The sequence below is a fragment of the Lactuca saligna genome, chromosome 1, assembly GCF_052625555.1.
Source record: "Lactuca saligna cultivar CGN05327 chromosome 1, ASM5262555v1, whole genome shotgun sequence".
NCBI classification, from domain to species: domain Eukaryota; kingdom Viridiplantae; phylum Streptophyta; class Magnoliopsida; order Asterales; family Asteraceae; genus Lactuca; species Lactuca saligna.
Window position 1 is genome coordinate 189,638,359 of NC_136417.1, and position 20,736 is coordinate 189,659,094.

Below are 20,736 nucleotides of genomic sequence, written 5' to 3' on the forward strand. Positions count from 1 at the left end.
GGCACCGGTAGCAAAAGCACCATATCGCCTTGCACCATCCGAGATGCAAGAACTATCCGGACAACTTCAAGAACTTCTAGACAAAGGGTTTATTCGACCAAGTTCTTCACCTTGGGGAGCCCCAGTGTTATTCGTGAAAAAGAAAGATAGGTTCGTTCCGAATGTGCATTGGTTACAGAGAACTGAACAAGTTGACAATCAAGAATCGATATCCCCTCCCTCGAATAGATGACTTGTTCGATCAGTTGCAAGGCGCTTCCTACTTCTCAAAGATCGACCTTCGATCAAGGTATCATCAACTAAGAATTCGCGAAGGGGACATTCACAAAACAACATTTAGAACCCGTTATGGACATTATGAGTTCTTAGTCATGCCTTTTTGACTAACGAACGCACCCGCTATTTTCATGGATTTGATGAATAGGGTCTGTAGACCATACCTAGACAAGTTTGTAATTGTATTTATCGATGACATACTTGTTTACTCGCGGACTAAAGAAGATCACAATAGACATCTGAAGCTAGTGTTGGAGCTATTGAAGGAGCAGAAATTGTATGCCAAGTTCACTAAGTGTGAATTTTGGATTCGGGAAGTACATTTTCTTGGTCATGTGATCAGCGAAAGAGGAATTCATGTAGATCCAGCTAAGATCGAGGCAATCAAGAAATGGGAAGCCCTCAAAACCCAAACATAAATACGACAGTTCCTAGGATTAGCTGGGTACTACAGACGCTTCATTGGGAAGATTTCAAGATGGAAAAATTGGCCCAAATCTACATCGACAAAATTGTTTCTCTGCATGGTGTACCCCTATCTATCATTTCTGATAGAGATAGTCGTTTTACATCTCGATTTTGGTGGACGTTACAGAAGGCACTAGGAACCAAGATAGATTTGAGCACAGCTTACCACCCTCAGACAGATGGGAAGACGGAGAGAACAATACAAACATTGGAAGACATGCTACGAGCGTGTGTCATTGAGTTCAAAGGAAATCGGGATACTCATTTGCCTCTAATTGAGTTTTCCTACAATAATAGCTACCACACAAGTATCCAATGTGCTCCATATGAAGCATTGTATGGACGCAAGTGTCGTTCGCCCATATGTTGGACAGAAATTGGAGACAGACAGTTGACTAGACTCGAACATATCTAGGAAACATCTGACAAGATTGCTATCATCAAGGATAGGCTTAAAGCTTCCAAAGATCGTCAGAAAAGTTATGCGGATAGTCGTCGAAAACCATTAGAATTCCAAGTAGGAGACAACGTACTTTTAATAGTGTCGCCTTGGAAAGGGCTTGTACGTTTTGGTAAGAAAGGAAAACTAAGCTCGAGATATGTTGGACCCTTTGAAATCCTTGAAAGGATTGGTCCGGTAGCGTATAAACTTCAATTACCCCAAGAGTTAAGCGCCATTCACGATACATTCCACGTCTCCAACCTTAAGAAATGTCTAGCCGACGAAGCATTGATAGTACCCCTGGTGAAATTTAGATCAATGATAAGCTAAACTTCGTTGAGGAACCGATAGAAATTCTTGACAAGGAGGTAAAACAACTTAAGCGGAGTAAGATCCCGATTATGAAAGTTCGATGGTATGGGTTGTGAACTTTTAAATACTGCTATGGTGAAAAACTTGTATTTTGTTTCTTTTGAAGCTATGGGTTGTAAAATTTTAAATACTGCTATGGTGATGTATCTTTATCTTTTGCAATGAAACCGTTATCGCTGTCATATCTTGCGTTTCCGCTTTAGCGGGGTGTGACATATGGTCTTCCCAAATCCCGTGGAACAAGCATTTCGCATAAAGATGATATTCCACGATTCGATCAAGGAACAAGAAATCATGCTTCACTTCCCCCTCCTCCTCCAATTGTTCTCCCTAACCCACAAGATCGAAGAATTGAAAGGTTCAATATCACTAAAGCCCTATTGGAAATGAAACATGAAGATGGTAAACCCGTGTGTGCCCACATTCTAGGAATGAAATCACACATTGATAGGTTGATAATGCTGGGTGTGTCATTCCCGGATGAGTTGGCTGTGAATTGGGTTTTGCAGTCACTTCCTGAATCAAATAATGAGTTCAAAAGAAAGTATTATATGATGGATCATGACGACAACCTCATTGACCTAAGTTACATGCTCATTGTTGCTGAATCAGAAATGATTTGGCGAAGCAATGGAGTGTATTTGTTGGGAAAGTCAACCGACCATGCTTCCAAGGACGTTCTAGGAGAACCAACCGGCGTTTACTGCCAAAAGAAAGGGCGTTGGATAGAAATCTGCCCCAAGAGCCTGAAGATTCCAAAGATGGGAGAGTCAAAGAGTATGACTGTGCTTCAGGTAAAATCCACTATCTAAATCCGTTAAGTTCCTATTCATTGATTCTTAATACATGATGTGATAAGATTGCATTTCAATGTTTCGCAGGATCGGTGAAAAAGAAAGGAAGCTTGGTGAAAGAGCAAGATGAATCTAATCACAAGGAATGGATCTTGATCGCATGGACTTGAAGATTAGACTTCGAGCTTAGATAGTTATGATAGAGTTGTTAGAAAATTTCCTTTTTAAATACATAGTTTTCAATGGATTTTGCATTGTAAGGACAAAAGTTTTCCGCTGCTTTTATAAATAAAATAAATTTTGGTTTGACTTATTTATTTATATTTTTATTCCCTTGCAATGAAATCGTTATGAAAATTGATGTTTGCATATTTCTACAACGAATGGATATGATTCTTATTTATGGAAATGTCGAGAATTTACCAAATAAGGAGGGTTTCTCATCACCCAAATTTCAATTGGACCGAAATTTGGAATCACGCAACTTGGTTGCATGATGAATGAGAAATTTCATATTTGGAAATTAGACTAATTTGTTGACAATGTGTCAAGTGAAAGGACTAGGAGATCGAACACACAAAGTTGTGTGTTGATCAAAGTCCACCACAAGAATAACAAAGATATTCATCATGATTTACTAAAGGTTTAGTAAATATGATTATACTTATAAGATTGAGTATAATTATGAATTGATTGAAAAAGTTTAAATCAATAGCAACACGAATAAGAAGAATCAAGTAGGCAGAAAGATAAAAGTTTCTCCATTCTAAGAAGAAGGGAGAGTACCTTTTACGCTTTATGATAGGTCTTAATGATTAAGAACCATATCTTAATTGATCCTCTAAGTGAGTCTTAGCACAATTGTATGTCTAATAAGAGGAATCAAGAATCGGAGAAATGGTTAAATCAAAAGGTCAATCGTACTTCGTTCCAATAACAAGTCTTAAAGTTTAGATTGTGACGTCGAGTGAAAAAGTATTAATAAGGTTTATAACATTCATCAAATGTGGAAAGTTGTGATGTCTTGGATAAGACAAAGACCAACTAGGACCAATTTATGAAGTGTTTTGATAAAAACTACACTAACTCTTGAATATTTGTTTGTTAAGAAATGTTTATTGACAAGAGAATCTTATAAGTCAAGGAGTCAGTGGGAGTCTTAATGGTCTTGAAAGGTTTCAAGAACAAATCAAATAAACCTTATCGATCATCACTAGCACACGAGTTGAGGTTTACAACCTATCGTGTTGACATTATTTTGTTTCCGTGTTGTTTCCAATTGAGTTAATTATGCATGTGAGTTCTATGAGTTCTCATTTTGAACGCATAAAAGGCAAGGCACATTGATCAATGAAAGGTACATTGATAGGAAAAGGTGAGCTGCTTAACTACTTGGAAGACATGGTGGGCAGCTGTGCCACCATAAGGCAAGAAGTCAAGATTAAGAAAGTTCAATCCATATGAGTTTGAATTTGTCGTAAACTTTGGTTTTGACAAATTCACATGGATAGGAACAAATACACCGTTTAAATCTAAGTGTCATAAGATTTCCTCCTTTATGAAAATGATTGTGAGGAAATGCTTTCACTAAGAAAGATTTTAAGAAGATAGTGATTGTAAAATTGCATTCTCGAATTCGATTATGGTTACGGTATCCCTTTCCATAATTTGAATTGTGAGGTTTGGCAATTATTCTTAAGTGTTTAGACACACATATGAACTATATAAGGAAAAGGTGTATAAGTTCGAGAAGCCTTGATAAAAGATTATCAAAGCATTAAGTATTAGAAACATGGAATTAAGAAATTCAATAGGTATTGGTTTTCTGAAAGTTAAGATGTTTATGAATACATGTCAAAGCTAGTGGGAGCATAAATGTTATCTTTATAATAATCATCATGATTGTGGGAGCATAAATGTTATGATTGTATGATTATTAAGGCAAGTATTGCAAGTTGGTAATATTAATTATAGAAAACAAGAGTCATTCTTTGCAAAAGTCGTAAGGATGGAATAGTTGTTTTGCTATAATTAAGGGAGAGAATATTATGCTTCATTTCAAATCTAAAGGCTTAGGTTGAGAAATGTTAATAAATTTAGTCAAAGGTACATAGTGTGTTCTTAAAATTTCGATTATGATTACGACATTCCTCTTCACAATTTGAATTTTGAGAACATAGCAAATAAAACATTATGCATCGTGTCCCATACGCTTCGGGTATAGGATCGATTGCAAATGCTTTAATATTTGACCATTCTAAAATTTTCCAAATGTCTAGTGCATTTAGAGGGAAAAAGGACTAGAATCGGTTTTGACTAAAATAATTAAACAACTATCAAAGGACAATCCAAAGTTCGACGAGGATTGGTTGCTTATGAGTAGTTGGAAGCATCGTATTGAATGGACCATATCGACATTATTATGAATAGAAAAGATTCTATTAATAAGTTGTCATATGGAAAATATGGAAATGTTTCCATATTGGATGGGCAATATCGACATTATTACGAATAGATAAGATTCTATTAAGAATGAGTTGTCATATGGAAAATATGGAAATGTTTCAAAAGGATGTTCAAAGGAATGTACTTTGAGTGAGAGACATCATATCTAAGGAATTGTCTTGTAACAATCTCCGATAGAGGACTTTGTATTTTCATTGGCAATAGTCTTTGTGACTTTGGTGCAGTGATATTACGAAAGGATGATTGCATAAAATGTTAGAATCTAGCATATTCTATAAGTGGCAAGAATTTGATATTCTTACACTTATGAAAAAGGATTTGGAGTTGTGAAATGAGAATGATTGGAAATGTATTCAATTTGATCTATTTCACAAAGTAACAACCATAGGTGAACATTGTGTGCATGCTAGGAGCATGGGACAAGTGTAGTAATAATTCAAGTAAGAAGTTGATTACCTAAAACGACAAATAATTAGTAATCAATATGGTGATAAATAAAATGAGTTTTATTTATACTCAAAGGTTTGAGGCCATATGGGATTAGTATTATTCTTGTGTTTTACTTTGCATGTTTTGACTTCCTGAATAACTTAATTGGTTAAGAACAGTCAAATTATTCGAATGGGCCACAGTCGTTCATATGTTGGAAGTAGGTATGAATGAAGACTGTCGTGAATTGGTGTGTGGATTGTGTAAAAGAATATTAGACAGAAGCAAATGTTTGCTGCAACGTTCATGAGTGCTTATGAATATGAATTTGAGCATTGGATTAAACCCACGCTCACTTAGATCACTCCATGAATAGTATCACGAGTGATTGGTGAGACGATAACATTTTATATTCTTGACACCGAGATGTGTGAGCTGTATCTTGCTAATCGGTTGCTCATTGATAATATGAAACGCACTAGTAACTTGGTGTTATAAAACATATTGTTGTGTGTGATTCGGTGAGTGAGTGCAAGCGAGCATTGTATCAAAGTTTATCCGTTCCTTTTATTCAAAGTAGGATAAAAGCGATATCTTTGGGCCCCTCGATGATTTAGTGATGATAAACATAAATGCTCGGCCGGGCTAGGGCTAATTTGATTTGTTGAATTAGTCAGTCGTCATAAATCGGAAATTGAGATATAGTACAAAGAGAATGATTAGAAATCATATCTCATACGATATCTAGAATGGAGGAATATATGATCCCTTATCTAAAGGACATGCATATCTGATAGGATCAGAGTTGACAGCGGCTTTGGAAAGCTACGATTGTAGATCAGGATCTGAAGTCATACACAGAATAGTTATTAGACTTATCCAAGTGGGAGACTGTTGGATTAGTGTCTAAGTCCATAACTATTTTGGTATGTACTTGACCCGATGGTGCATGCTCCTTTTGGGTTGCCTTCATCAAAGCAACTTGATAGGATGAATTATGGAGAGAAAGTATTAAATATGATTTATTAAATATATTATGAGAATAATATATTAAAGGAGAAATCATATTGTTTAATTAATATTAGTCAAGAATTAATTGGTAATTAGATTTGTGACTAAAAGAGATTAATTAAACTTAAGGGACTGGAATTGTAATTATAAGATAATTGTAATTTGGGCTATGGATTGTCTTAAATTAAGGAGTGGACGAATTCTATGGGGAAGCCCATGAGGAAATCGTCCAAGGCCTTAAGGAAAGGAGTCCATGGGTTGCTTAGAGCTTAAGCATCCAAATTAGGGTTTCCTTGTTAGATAACCCTAATAGCCTAACTATATACACATCCCTTATGACCCAAAAACGTGGCTAAGCTTTGTCCTAGGGTTTCACACGTTTTTGGGCAGCCTCCATCCTCTCTCCTCTCCATCCTTTTGCTTATGGTGTTTGTGAACCATTAGAGGAGTGACATTTGTGACTCTAAGCTTTCTAAAGTCAATACAAGGAGGAATTGAGATTGTTATTGCAACATAACAATCAAGGTATGATCTTAAACCTATTCTCATGTTAATATGATTACTTGAATGCTAGAATTAGGGTTTATAGTCTTGGATAACTTGCATGTACAATAGAGAAACCTAGATCCAAGCATTAGGGTTTGTATAAGCACATAGGATGTTCTTATGACCAAAACTCATCAAATACTGCACCCAATCATGAAATCGAAGCATCACAATATACCACCAAATCGTCCAACCCTTCAGGCAGTATGAGGACTGGAGCCTCACATAACCTCTACCTCAGAGTCTCAAAAGCCTTCTGCTGACCCTCATCCCACCGAAAAGTCACATTCTTCTTGGTCAAAAGGGTCAATGGCATAGAAATCTTGGAGAAATCCTGGATGAATCTCCAATAGTAACCCACTAAACCCATAAAGCTACGAATCTCTGAGGCGTTTCTCGGTACCCCCCATCGCATCACCACCTCCACCTTGTCTGGATCAACCGAAATACCTTTTTGATTGATGACATGCCCTAAAAACTGCACTTCCCGTAGCCAGAAATCACATTTGGAGAACTTTGCATAAAGTTTCTCCGCCCTCAAAGTCTCCAGTACCTCCCTCAAATGTTGTTCGTGCTACTCTTTGGTTTTGGAGTAAACCAGGATATCGTCGATAAAAACGATCACTGGCCGATCCAACATCGGGGTGCATACCCTACTCATGAGGTCCATGAATGTTGTCGGAGCATTGGTGAGCCCGAATGGCATCACCACAAACTCATAATGCTCATACCGAGTTCTGAAAGCTGTCTTCAGTATATCCTCTTCCCTAATCCTCATCTGATGATACCCGGACCTAAGATCAATCTTGGAGAACCAAGATGCACCTTGAAGTAGATCAAACAAATCATCAATCCTTGGCAAAGGATAGTGGTTCTTCACTGTCAACTTGTTTAGCTCCCTATAATCAATGCACATCCATTGCATCCCTTCTTTCTTTTTCACGAAAAGGATCGGTGCACCCCACGGTGAACTACTCGGACGAATGAACCCTCGGTATAATAGTTCTTGAAGCTACGTAGATAACTCTTGCATCTCGGGTGGTGCCAAGCGATATGGTGCCTTTACTATTCGGGCAACACTCGACACCAAGTCAATACGAAACTCCACCTGCCTCTCCAGAGGCACCCCCTGTAGTTCTTCAGGGAACACGTCCCGAAAGTCCTGAATAACTGGCAGACTGCCCACATCCGTCGCGGCCCCGACCCTTGTATCCACAATATAAACCAGAAATCCCATGCAACCCCATTGAAGAAACCTCCTTGCCCTCGCAGCCGAACAGAGGATCGGTCCCTGCGAGCCCCCCTCACCATGAATAACCAGCTCTCCCCCACTGGAGGTTCGAACCTGAACCAACTACCGCTCGCAATCGATCATGGCCCCATTGGCCCCCAGCTAGTCCATCCCGACAATCACCTTTAACCCCCGCAACGGTATCAGAACTAGGTTGACTCGAAATCTCTCCCCAAGTACATTCAGGACATAGTCCCGATACACCGTCGCAACACTAACAGTGCGATCCGCTGCAATCTCACCCTCGAGTGGGGAGTCCAAGATCCCCCGCGTATCCCAGAATTTCTTGGTAAGCGCAAGAGACAGAAATGATTGGGTAGCACCCGAGTGGAACAAAACATGAGCAGTCATACCATTGACTAAAAGGGTTCCTGAACAACCATGATATAAACATAAGCCATACAATTACAATAAGTAGTAAAGTAATAGATACATACCGGTCACGACGTCTGGTGCAACCTGAGCCTCCTCAGTAGTCAGCTGGAATGCGCAACTCTTCACCGTTGCCATATCTGCCTTGCCAAGGCGGCCATTAGTGATCCTCAGGGTGGCGGGTGCAGGCGCCGCCACCGCTCCTCCTACTCCCTGCAACCTAGGGCATTCGGCCTTTTTATGGCCTGTCTGATTGCAGTGGAAACATATCAAGCCCTTCTTGGGGCAATCCTTACTCTTGTGGCCCCATTGGCCACAAGAGTAACATCCTGTCATCCCAACCGTCCTACACGCCTCGCTATGGAATTTCCCACACTTGGCACATCGGACCCGGCCTTGCTGGCCCTTACCCGAAGAATCAGATGTCTTAGGCTTCTTAGCCTGACCCCTTGCCACCTATGCCTGATCATTCTTTCGTTTTGTGTGGGTATCCAACTCTATTTCCCTCTCGCGACCCTTCTCCACCATCTCGTTGAGGGTCTTGCACCCTGTAAAGCTCACAAACTCCCGGATATCATTCCTCAACATGGGATGATAATGGATGTACCTCATTTCTTCATCGGTAGCATACTGCGGAATCAATAAGGCTCGCTCACAAAACTTGGCGGTGATTTCTGCCACAGTCTCGGTGGTCTGCTGCAAATCATGAAACACCCTTACTAGCCGTTGCACCTCAATAGGTAGTGCAAACTCCAAATCAAACCACCGAACAAACTCTGCCCATGACATCTCAGCCACTCTAGCTGACCCAACCTGGCTAGTAACCTTGCCCCACCAGTTGTGAGCCCTGTATCTCAACATACACGAAGCAAACCCAACCTTTGCCACCTCTGGGCAGGAACTCGTGCGTTGGGCGTTCTCAATATCTGCCATCCAGCGACGGCTGACAATGTGGTCCCTGACCCCAAAGAATTCTGGCGCTCCACACGCCTTGAACTCCCGGAACGAGGGAGTTCAGGTCCCAATCTATTCCGCTGCCAACTCTATCCTGAAAGATATGAGTCTCTCCTCCATAATCTCTATAATACCCTCCTTGACCATCCCAAAGATGATTAGGTTTGCATCGAGGATGCCCCTGGTAACCTTGGTTGAAATGAGTTCTCGCAGCCTCTCATCAATGACATCAATAGTATCTCCCGATCCAGCCTCGGATCCCGATCTCAATCCTGACCCTCCTGCTCCAAATCGTGTCACCACCATGATAACTGAAATTTCATAGATAGAAAAGATTATGGTTTATGTATAAGGGATAATCCCACACCAGTCCTCCTTGGGGTTGTCGAATACATCAGTCTTTGGGCACAGATCCTGTGCTTCCAATAGTAGGGGCCCAATACTACCTTCCACACTTACATGTACCTTTCTCCACTGCTCAATCCGATAACTCCAATTTTTTCCAGAATTAAACCATACCCCGTATTTACCACACATTACCATCTCTGACCATCCTAAAGGTTCCTCTACCCATAGCAATCACATCATCATAATAGGTTGCTCTTGTGCATGCAAATTATACACAGATAAGGGATCAAATAGAATTTCGAATAAAATATTCTACCCTAAGACCACAACCAAACAAGGAACAGGAAATAAGGCCAAATCAATCTTTCTGAGGCTATAAGCTCCTAACCGTATACAATTTTAAAAGCATACACGTAAGCAACATGGTTCAAAATTAGTATAACATGGTTCAAAATTAGTATAACATGGCAAGCATATAGGGGAACTACTTACTTGGCTCAGCTGATCACGTGCGTTGCACTCTCATCTTTTTGTTTTTATGTTATTATTTTGAAAACATTTCTACCATTCCTTAGTTTGAGTCCCAACACAGTCGAGAGTGTGCCTGAATCCCTCAAACCAAGGCTCTGATACCAACTTGTAACAGCCCAAAAATTTTACAACGAAAAAATTAATTTAATTTAAATAACACATTGACATAAAACCGTGAACCCCACATTTAGTTTAAAACACCATCCATTACATCATATAGATTATCAGAGTGTGTCCCTAAACATATTAGTGAAATAGATTTAGATAGAGTGCACGCCACGCCATCACGCCTTGCCCTTTCCTTTTGGCTCCGATGTACCTGAAACAATTCAACAACCAGTAAGCGAAATGCTTAGTGAGCTCCCCAGAGCATACCAAAAACCACGCATACACATATCCAAGTAACATATCACATAGGCCATGCATACATAGAACCAGCAAGAATGCCATGGGCTACCCCACATGGACTTTACATATGACTTCCATGGGCTACCCCACATGGTATTACATCCAATGCCATGGGCTACCCCACATGGTCTTTACCTAGGACTGCCATGGGCTACCCCACATGATCTTACATCCAATGCCACGGGCTCCCTCTCGGGGTCTTCATGCAAAACATATGATCACATTACATATCAAACACAAAGAGATTGCACATATAGCATAAACACATAATGGGCCGACCTTGGTGCCGTAGACCCATTCGTATGGTGAGAAGACTCACCTTCGCCCGAAGAATACAAATACTGCACTCTTAATGACCCATAACCTCCTGAACTGAATAACAACAATAATAATATCATCAATGATTGGTCCATATGTTATCCCAAGGGAGGACCCAACCTTTAAAACCTACCCCAAAGGCCCAATCACCTTTTCATTGCAAATTGGCCCAAGATCTAAGTCCAATATTTTTAATGGGTCCCCCTTGGCCCAAAAACGCCCACCCAATAAGTCCATGGTCCAACTGATAAAAAGGCCTTTAACTCACAGAATACAATCAAGCCTAAAATCCAAAAGAGGCCCAAAAGTTCGACAGCTCAAAACAAGAACGACCCAAACTGTCCCGCGTACGCCCCGTGTACGCTTCAAGTACACGCATCGTACCAGATTTTCAAAGGTTTTGCATAGCATACTCAGAGTACGCCTGAAGTAAGTCTCAGTTAAGCACTTTCCCTATTAAGTGCTTATTATTCCATTCCATTACATCCAAAATCTAGATATGAGTTCATTAACACCTCCTAGGGCATAAAGTTGCTAACTTTATGATGGGTTTTGAGCATTCTAACACTTCCTAAGTGTACATGCAACCCTAATAACCTTGGATCTATGTTTGTCTAATTTGTCATGCAAAGTTGAATTCCAAGGTTATATTCCTATCTAGCATACATGGGGAACAATTTTAACATAAAGTATAGATAGAATAACTTACCTTGTTGTTGCTTGTGTTCCTTGAAACCTTGTGAGCCTAGCACCCCAAGTGGTGATGCCTCAAATGCTTCACACAACACCAAATGCTCTTGGAAGAACTTATGAGAGTATACTCACTTCTTCAAATCGGCCAAGCCCTCTATATCTTTGTTGCAACCGATTTTGGTGGAGATTATGCTTCTTATATAGTGTTGACACATCTAGGGTTAAACCCTAATGTGTCATGACTCTTCATTTCCATGACCCATGGGTTTGTAACTCCCATGGAGCATCCATGGAGCATCCTATGGGTGGAACCCAACTTGATGATCCATGGAGCCTTTTAGCCCACTATACAAGATATGGATGATTTACTTAATCAACCCATATATTTAATTAGTTATCTTTTGATCACTTAATTAATTCTAAATTAATTCTTGATCAAACTAATCAAATAATATTATTAATATATTAGAACTTATAATATATTAATAATCTCCAAGCGTTATTTCTCTCATTTAGTTTATCCAATTGCATGGTGCCATGCAACCCAAATGGACCATGCCGGGTCGGGTCAAGTACATACCAGAAATAGTTATGGACTTAGACACCTTATCCAACAGTCTCCCACTTGGATAAGTCTAGTAACTATTACTGCAAGTATGACTTCAGGAACCGATCGGCAATCGTAGCTCTTTACAAGGTTTCTCGAAACTTGAGAAGATGATGGTACGCCATTTAAGATAAGTGATCATATAATCCTCTGTTCTAGATATCAGTCGGACAAATACATGGAACAATGTCTTACTTATTGTCCAACATTTGTTTCCCGATTTCCGATTTGTTTGACAAAGAACTTTATTGAACACATCAATCTAGTTCTGACCGGGCCCGGTACATAGGTCAAAACAAAATCATCGAGGGGCCCAGATATCAGCTTTTAATCCAAGAAGGAACAGATAAACTTCGACTCATATGTTTGTTCTACTACTCATTGAATTACACATAAGAGCACGATTTTATAACATCGAGTTACCAATGCGTTTTTCGTACAATCAATGCATAACCAACTCGTAAGTAACAAATCATATATCTAGGTTTAAAGACTTATATGATATTACCGTCTCACGATCACTCGAGATAGAATTCCATGAAGTGATTCCAGTGAGTGTGGGTTGAGTCCAATGCTCAGAACTTATGAGCACTCATGATTGTTGTAGCCTTGTCCCAGACCTCTACAACCAAACATGACAGTCTTGATTCATACCTACTTCCGACATATGACCGACTGTGGAGGTTTGAATAATATGTTATACCAAACAAAAATTATTCTAGAAGTCAAAACATGCAAAAGAAATATAGTAAACGATCGACAAGAGATAGCAACACTTTACTCATAAATAAAACACTTTTATTCATCATCAAATGTCAATTACACTTTACAAATTTCAAGATTATCTAACTACTAAATCTAATATCATCCTTCAGCCCTATGCTCCGAGCATGCTGGAGATGCTTAACCCGAGTCAGTCCCTTCGTGAGGGGATCTGCCGGATTCTCATCTGATGATACCCTCTTTGCCACGAGGAGTCCTTCTTCGATCCGATGTCTGATGAAATGGTATTTTCTGTCGATGTGTCTGGATCTCCCGTGATCCCTTGGTTCCTTGGCTAAGGCAACAGCACTTTCACTATCACAGAAAATTTCCACCGGCTCTTTAATAGCTGGTACAACTCCAAGGTCTCCAATGAAGTTCCTCAGCCATAACGCCTCCTTTGCCGCTTCGCTAGCTGCAATATACTCTGATTCACAAGTAGAATCTGCCACTGTCTCTTGCTTGGAACTCTTCCAAGAAATTGCTCCTCCATTTAGGGTAAAGACCCAGCCCAACTGAGAGCGGAAGTTATCCCTATCAGTCTGGAAGCTAGCATCACTATACCCTACAACTCTCAAGTCATCACTCCCACCGAGGGTAAGGACCCAGTCCTTAGTCCTTCGTAGGTACTTGAGAATATTCTTTACCGCAATCCAGTGTGCCTTGCCAGGGTTCCCCTGAAACCTGCTAACCATGCTCAAGGCAAAGGCTACATCAGGTCGAGTACACGTCATAGCATACATGATCGAACCTACAACCGAAGCATAAGGTATTCGACTCATTTCTGCTATCTCAGCCTCAGTGCTAGGGCTTTGTGTCTTACTCAGCTTGGCGCTACTCTGGATGGGCAACTCTCCTTTCTTGGAGTCTTGCATTCTGAATCTCTTCAGAATCTTCTCCAAGTAGGTACTTTGACTAAGTCCAATTAGTCTTTTACTCCGATCTCTCAAGATTCTTATCCCCAAAATATAGGCAACTTCACCAAGGTCCTTCATAGCGAAACACTTTCCAAGCCAGGACTTTACTTCCTGCAAGGTTGGAATGTCGTTTCCTATGAGTAGTATGTCATCCACATACAATACCAAAAAGCTAACTATACTCCCACTAGCCTTGACATATACACAAGATTCATCTTCACTCCTAGAAAAGCCAAATTCCTTGACCTTTTCATCAAAGCAAAGATTCCATCTGCGAGGTGCTTGTTTTAATCCATAAATGGATTTCTCAAGCTTACACACTCTATTAGGGTACTCGTTACTGACAAAACCCTCTGGCTGACTCATGTAAACATCTTCAGCCAACTTCCCATTAAGGAAAGCGGTTTTGACATCCATTTTCCAAATTTCATAGTCATGAAATGCGGCTATGGGTAACAGAACCCGAATAGACTTAATCTTGGCTACCGGAGAAAAGGTCTCATCATAATCCACTCCAGGAATTTGAGAGAAGCCCTTTGCAACCAGTCTAGCCTTATACGTGTGTACTTTACCATCCATGTCGGTCTTCTTCTTGAAGACCCATTTGCACCCTACAGTCTTTCGACCTGGTACATTCTCAACCAAGTTCCAAACTTGATTGTCATACATGGATTGTATCTCGCTATCCATAGCCTCTTTCCATTTAGCAGACTCGGGGCCCGCCATGGCTTCCTCGTAGCTGTTAGGGTCATCATGACTTACTAGTGTCTCATCACTAATAAGTGTCTCACCTTCTGCAGTAATATGGAATCCATAGTAATGCTCAGGTGCACTCCTAACTCTCGTGGAACGCCTCAGAGGTACAGATTCGTCAATTGGCTCAACAGGAGTTTCCTCCTCAAGTTGAGGGCTAGAGTTTGAAGTTCCTTCACCACTTGACTCTTGAATTTCTTCAAGATCAACTTGCCTCCCACTGTCTCCTTGGCTTATAAACTCTCTTTCTCGAAAGACTCCTCTTCTTGCTACAAAGACCACATTGTCACTAGGTCTGTAGAAGAGGTAACCAAAGGATTGCTGTGGGTAGCCGATGAAAATACACCTCTCGCTTCGGGGTTCGAGCTTATCATGAGTCTCGCGTCTCACGAAAGCCTCGCAGCCCCAAATCTTGATGTGGTCTAGTTTAGGTACTTTACCAGTCCACATCTCGTGAGGAGTTTTGGCAACTTTCTTTGTAGGGACTAGATTAAGGATATGGGCGGCAGTCTCTAAGGCATACCCCCAGAATGAGATTGGTAGGGAAGCTCGACTCATCATGGAACGAACCATGTCCAACAAGGTTCGATTACGCCTCTCAGCCACACCATTCAACTGCGGTGTCCTGGGAGGTGTCAATTGTGAGACAATCCCACATTCCTTTAGATAGTCGAGGAACTCTGAACTAAGATACTCACCACCTCGATCGGATCGAAGCATCTTAATGTTCCTGCCCAATTGATTCTCGACTTCCTGTTTAAATTCCTTAAACTTCTCGAAAGTCTCTGACTTATGCTTGATTAAGTAGACATATCCATATCTACTGTAATCATCAGTAAAAGTCAAATAATAACGATTAGCATCTCTTGTGACATGTTTGAATGGTCCACACACATCCGTGTGTATAAGGTCCAACAAACCTTCACCCCTTTCACATGAGCCTGTGAAGGGTGACTTTGTTATTTTTCCAAGTAAGCATGATTCGCAACTATCATTTGACTTTAGGTCAAACGACTCCAAGACTCCATCCTTTTGGAGTTGGCCTATGCGTTTCTTGCTTATATGTCCAAGACGACAATGCCATAACGATGCTTTATCCAAGTTATTATTATTAGTAGAATCAATACACAAAACATTATTTCCTAAGTTATCTACAATAGATACAGCTTCATACACACCATCACAAGGTAATGCTTTAAAATAAAGTACATTATTAAAGAAAGCATTAATCGAACCAACTTCATTATCAAACGAAAAGGTGAAACCTTGTTTGTACAATGCATGAAAGGAAATAATATTTCTTGCCATTTCTGGCGAATAACAACATTTATTCAAATCTAAATTTAACCCACTACTTAGCGATAAAGTATAAACTCCAATCTTGGTGACAGGTGTAACTTTCCTATTCCCCATGATTAAGTTTATTCTTCCTTGCTCCACATTCTCACTTCTTCCTAGTCCCTGCAAGTCACAACAAATATGAATACCGCAACCTGTATCAAGGACCCAAGATTTCGAATGGGGTGAGTTATTAGAAATGATAGTGTAAATACCTGCATGGTTGGGTTTGACTTTCCCATCCTTTACATCTTGCTGGTACTTTGGGCAGTTCCGCTTCCAATGAGCTTTTTCGTGGAAATAGAAGCATTCCGCCTCTTTTGGGTCAGAAGAAGGAGTAATGAAACCTTTCTTGGTTCCACTTGAAGAAGAGCCATCAAGGGTCCGAGCCTTGGTACCCTTTGAAGATCTCTTTCTCTTCCTCCCTCGACTTTGCCCGATTGCCAAGACCGGAGTTGTTTCTGGAGTAGGAGTGATAGCAACCGACTTCCCCTTAAGACCTGTTTCTGCGGTCTTGAGAAGTCCCTGAAGTTTGCTGAGGGTGACCTCTTCCTTGTTCATGTGATATGTCATGCGGAATTGATCATAGCACGATGGTAAGGAGTGCAAAATGATATCTATTGCAAGCTCCTCAGGGAAGTTCACATTGAGCTTCAGCAACCGATCCACATACCTTTGCATTTTCAGCATGTGGCTCGTGACGGACTCTCCGTCCTTCATCATGGTCGTTATCATGGAGCAGATGACTTCGTACCTCTCTTGTCGTGCACTTTGATGGTATCTTTCCATCAAATCTTGGTGCATTTCATAAGGGTAGAAGTCTTCGTAAGACTTTTGGAGTTCAACTGTCATGGTGGCTAACATGATGCAAGCCACCTTGGTTGCATCTCTTTCATGAGTATGAAAGTCAGCGATCTCCTGGGGAGTTGCAGTGGACTCGTCAATTTCCTTAAGCTCCTTGTCAAGGACATATTCTTTGTCCTCGTAGCGGGTAATCATCCTGATGTTTCTGATCCACTTATTGAAGTTGGATCCATCAAAGGTGACTTTCCCACACAGACTCATAAGAGTAAAGGAGCCATTAGGATTCGAGCCGGAAGCATTGTTTGAAGACATCTGAAAAAGAAGAACAAGTTTAGTTTAGATTTAAGAGAGTCCTTAATAAAACACCCAAATGTAATATTAAGGCTAGGATCCAATCACAATATAATATAACTTAGAAGAGGTATGCCGTAATCTAAGCTATACCATATTTGAAAGGTAGGTGAATGACGATTCACCAATTTCCACCACGAAAACCGAAATAATAAATATTTAGTTTTTATTGGTTTTAGAAATTCCTAGATTCTTTGAGATCCAATGAACTTTTCAAAGGCATGTTTCAATCTCGGGAGTGCCCTCCAGGTTTTGTGACTGGGATGCCGAGGATCACAAAACGAGGTGTGAAGTAACCATGCAAATCACTTGGTACCCTTAAAGTTTATCACTCAATCGATGTGCCGGTAAACCACACACGCTCCACCGATACTATAATAAACCTTAAGTCACCCTTTACCTACCTTGTTAAGTCCAAGTTAGTGTGCCGGTTAACCACACACGCTCCACCAATGACTCAGACAAAGTGTAAAGTGTAATTTTATGGATTAGCACCTTATTCACATTTTTCCTAAAGTAACTAAGATTGGGAATTTAATAAACATTTAGTTGCTTTATATATTCATCATACTTTGAATGAGAATTTATAAGTCCTTGTCTTACCCGTTCGGCTAACGACCCTCCACCAGTCAAGCAAGCGGTGGGTGAGAATATACACCCATTAAGTCACCATTTTATAGGCAACAACCTTATACCCACCTTATAGACCGGCTTCGTGAATGAGGCGTACTAGCGGTAAGACGACTTGTTCTTATACATATATATATAATTATTAAATCATCATAATATAAGTATAAGGGTTGAATTTTAACTTTTAAAATTCTAGGGGTTGGAACTAAAGTTTTAACTTAACTTTACTTGTTCCAAAACTTGAGGGCAAGTTTTGTAACTTTCAAAACTTTTCATTTCTTGTAACTTATGAGTTTAATAGAGTCATAAAATGAAGACTCTTCATTTTTATAACTCTTGTGTTTTCTTAATGGTTTTAACTCAAGTGTGACTCTTGGTTTTCCATAACTTAAGGATAAGTTATGAACTCCATTAAAACACATTATGATCAAGAATTAAACTACCAAATAGGTTACAAAAATTCCTATGATCATCTAAAACATCATAAGAACAAGAACATGAATATGAACATAATCAAAAATTACATAAAACTTTGTAATTTTGATAACTAGTTGTTGTAAATGAATTATCAAAGACATTACACCATCTAAAACAAGTTTTCAATTACCAAAACAGTTTAGGGTAATGTTTCTAATTCATTTCCAGCAACTGAATCGAAATTCTGCACTCATTCGACCCTACTCGCCGAGTGCAAGAACATGACTCGCCGAGTTGGTTGAAGATACACATGGACTCGACGAGTCCCCCCAATAGACTCGATGAGTCCGATCGCAGACAACAAATTTTCGATTCTGTTTTCAACTTTTAAGAACAAATAAGAACAAACAAGCCTAGGCTTTGATACCACTGATGGGTTTTGAGCATTCTAACACTTCCTAAGTGTACATGCAACCCTAATAACCTTGGATCTATGTTTGTCTAATTTGTCATGCAAAGTTGAATTCCAAGGTTATATTCCTATCTAGCATACATGGGGAACAATTTCATCATAAAGTATAGATAGAATAACTTACCTTGTTGTTGCTTGTGTTCCTTGAAACCTTGTGAGCCTAGCACCCCAAGTGGTGATGCCTCAAATGCTTCACACAACACCAAATGCTCTTGGAAGAACTTATGAGAGTATACTCACTTCTTCAAATCGGCCAAGCCCTCTATATCTTTGTTGCAACCGATTTTGGTGGAGATTATGCTTCTTATATAGTGTTGACACATCTAGGGTTAAACCCTAATGTGTCATGACTCTTCATTTCCATGACCCATGGGTTTGTAACTCCCATGGAGCATCCATGGAGCATCCTATGGGTGGAACCCAACTTGATGATCCATGGAGCCTTTTAGCCCACTATACAAGATATGGATGATTTACTTAATCAACCCATATATTTAATTAGTTATCTTTTGATCACTTAATTAATTCTAAATTAATTCTTGATCAAACTAATCAAATAATATTATTAATATATTAGAACTTATAATATATTAATAATCTCCAAGCGTTATTTCTCTCATTTAGTTTATCCAATTGCATGGTGCCATGCAACCCAAATGGACCATGTCGGGTCGGGTCAAGTACATACCAGAAATAGTTATGGACTTAGACACCTTATCCAACACTTTATGCCTTTGCATGACCATTACACCTCCAAAGTCATCATTTAGACCTTTCCCAAGTCTATAATTCATGCACAAGGTTAAGACCTCCACCAAACTCCTATTTTTATGCTCTTAAGTGGCTTAAGGACCTTAGATCTGACCTTATTATCAAATGGGGATGATCTAGCCAACAAATGAGGCCCAAAATCCATCAAAAGGATCAACTACATAAACCCTAGCTAGATCTAAAGAGAAAAGAGGGAAGTTGCAAGCTTTTTACCTCTAAGAGCTCTGAAAGATGATTATAATGCAAGATCTTGAAGCTCCCTCTTGATCCAAGCTTCCTTGACCAACTCTTCTCTTTGAAATGAACAATAAAGATCACAAATGCACACTTTTAGAGCTCACAATTGATTTTTCAAGGCTTACAGCAGTGAAATGACGTTCAAGGGTAGTGGAGGCTCTCCAGGGTTTAGTACCAAGGGCTTAAAGTCGTTTATATAGGCCTCAAGTCCGAAATTAGGGTTTTCTGGTACCTGGCGTGTACGCCCCGCACAATCCATGGTACTCCCAGCGTACCTCCAAACATCCGCGACCATAAAAGTTCCTAGTACGCTAATCGTACTCCTAAGTACGCCCAACGTACTAAGGGACTAATAATGCAAAAACACTCATTTAAAGGGGGTTCATGTCATACCTTTTATTTCTGGATGTTATAGATAGTCTCACAATTGACACCTCCAAGAACACCACAGTTGAATGATGTAGCTGAGAGGCACAATCGAATCATGTTGGATGTGGTTCGTTCCATGATGAGTCGAGTTTCGCTACCAATCTCATTTTTGGGGTATTCCTTAGAGACTACCGCCCATATCCTTAACCTAGCCGCTACGAAGAAGGTTGCCAAAACACCTCACAAGATGTGGACTAGAAAAGTTCCAAATCTAGACCACATAAAGGTTTAGGGTTGTGAGGCTTTCGTGAGTCACGAGACTCACGACAAGCTCGAACCTCGAAGTGAGATGTGTATTTTCATTGGCTACCCACATAAATCTTTTGGTTATATCTTCTACAGACCCAGTGAAAATGTGGTCTTTGTAGCAAGATGAGGAGTCTTTCGAGAGAGAGAGAGAACTCATAAGTCAAGGAGACAGTGGGAGGCAAGTTGACCATGAAGAAATTCAAGAGTCAAGTGGTGAAGGAACCTCAAACCCTAGCCCTCAACCCGAGGAGGAAACTCCTGTTGAGCCGAATGAAGAGTC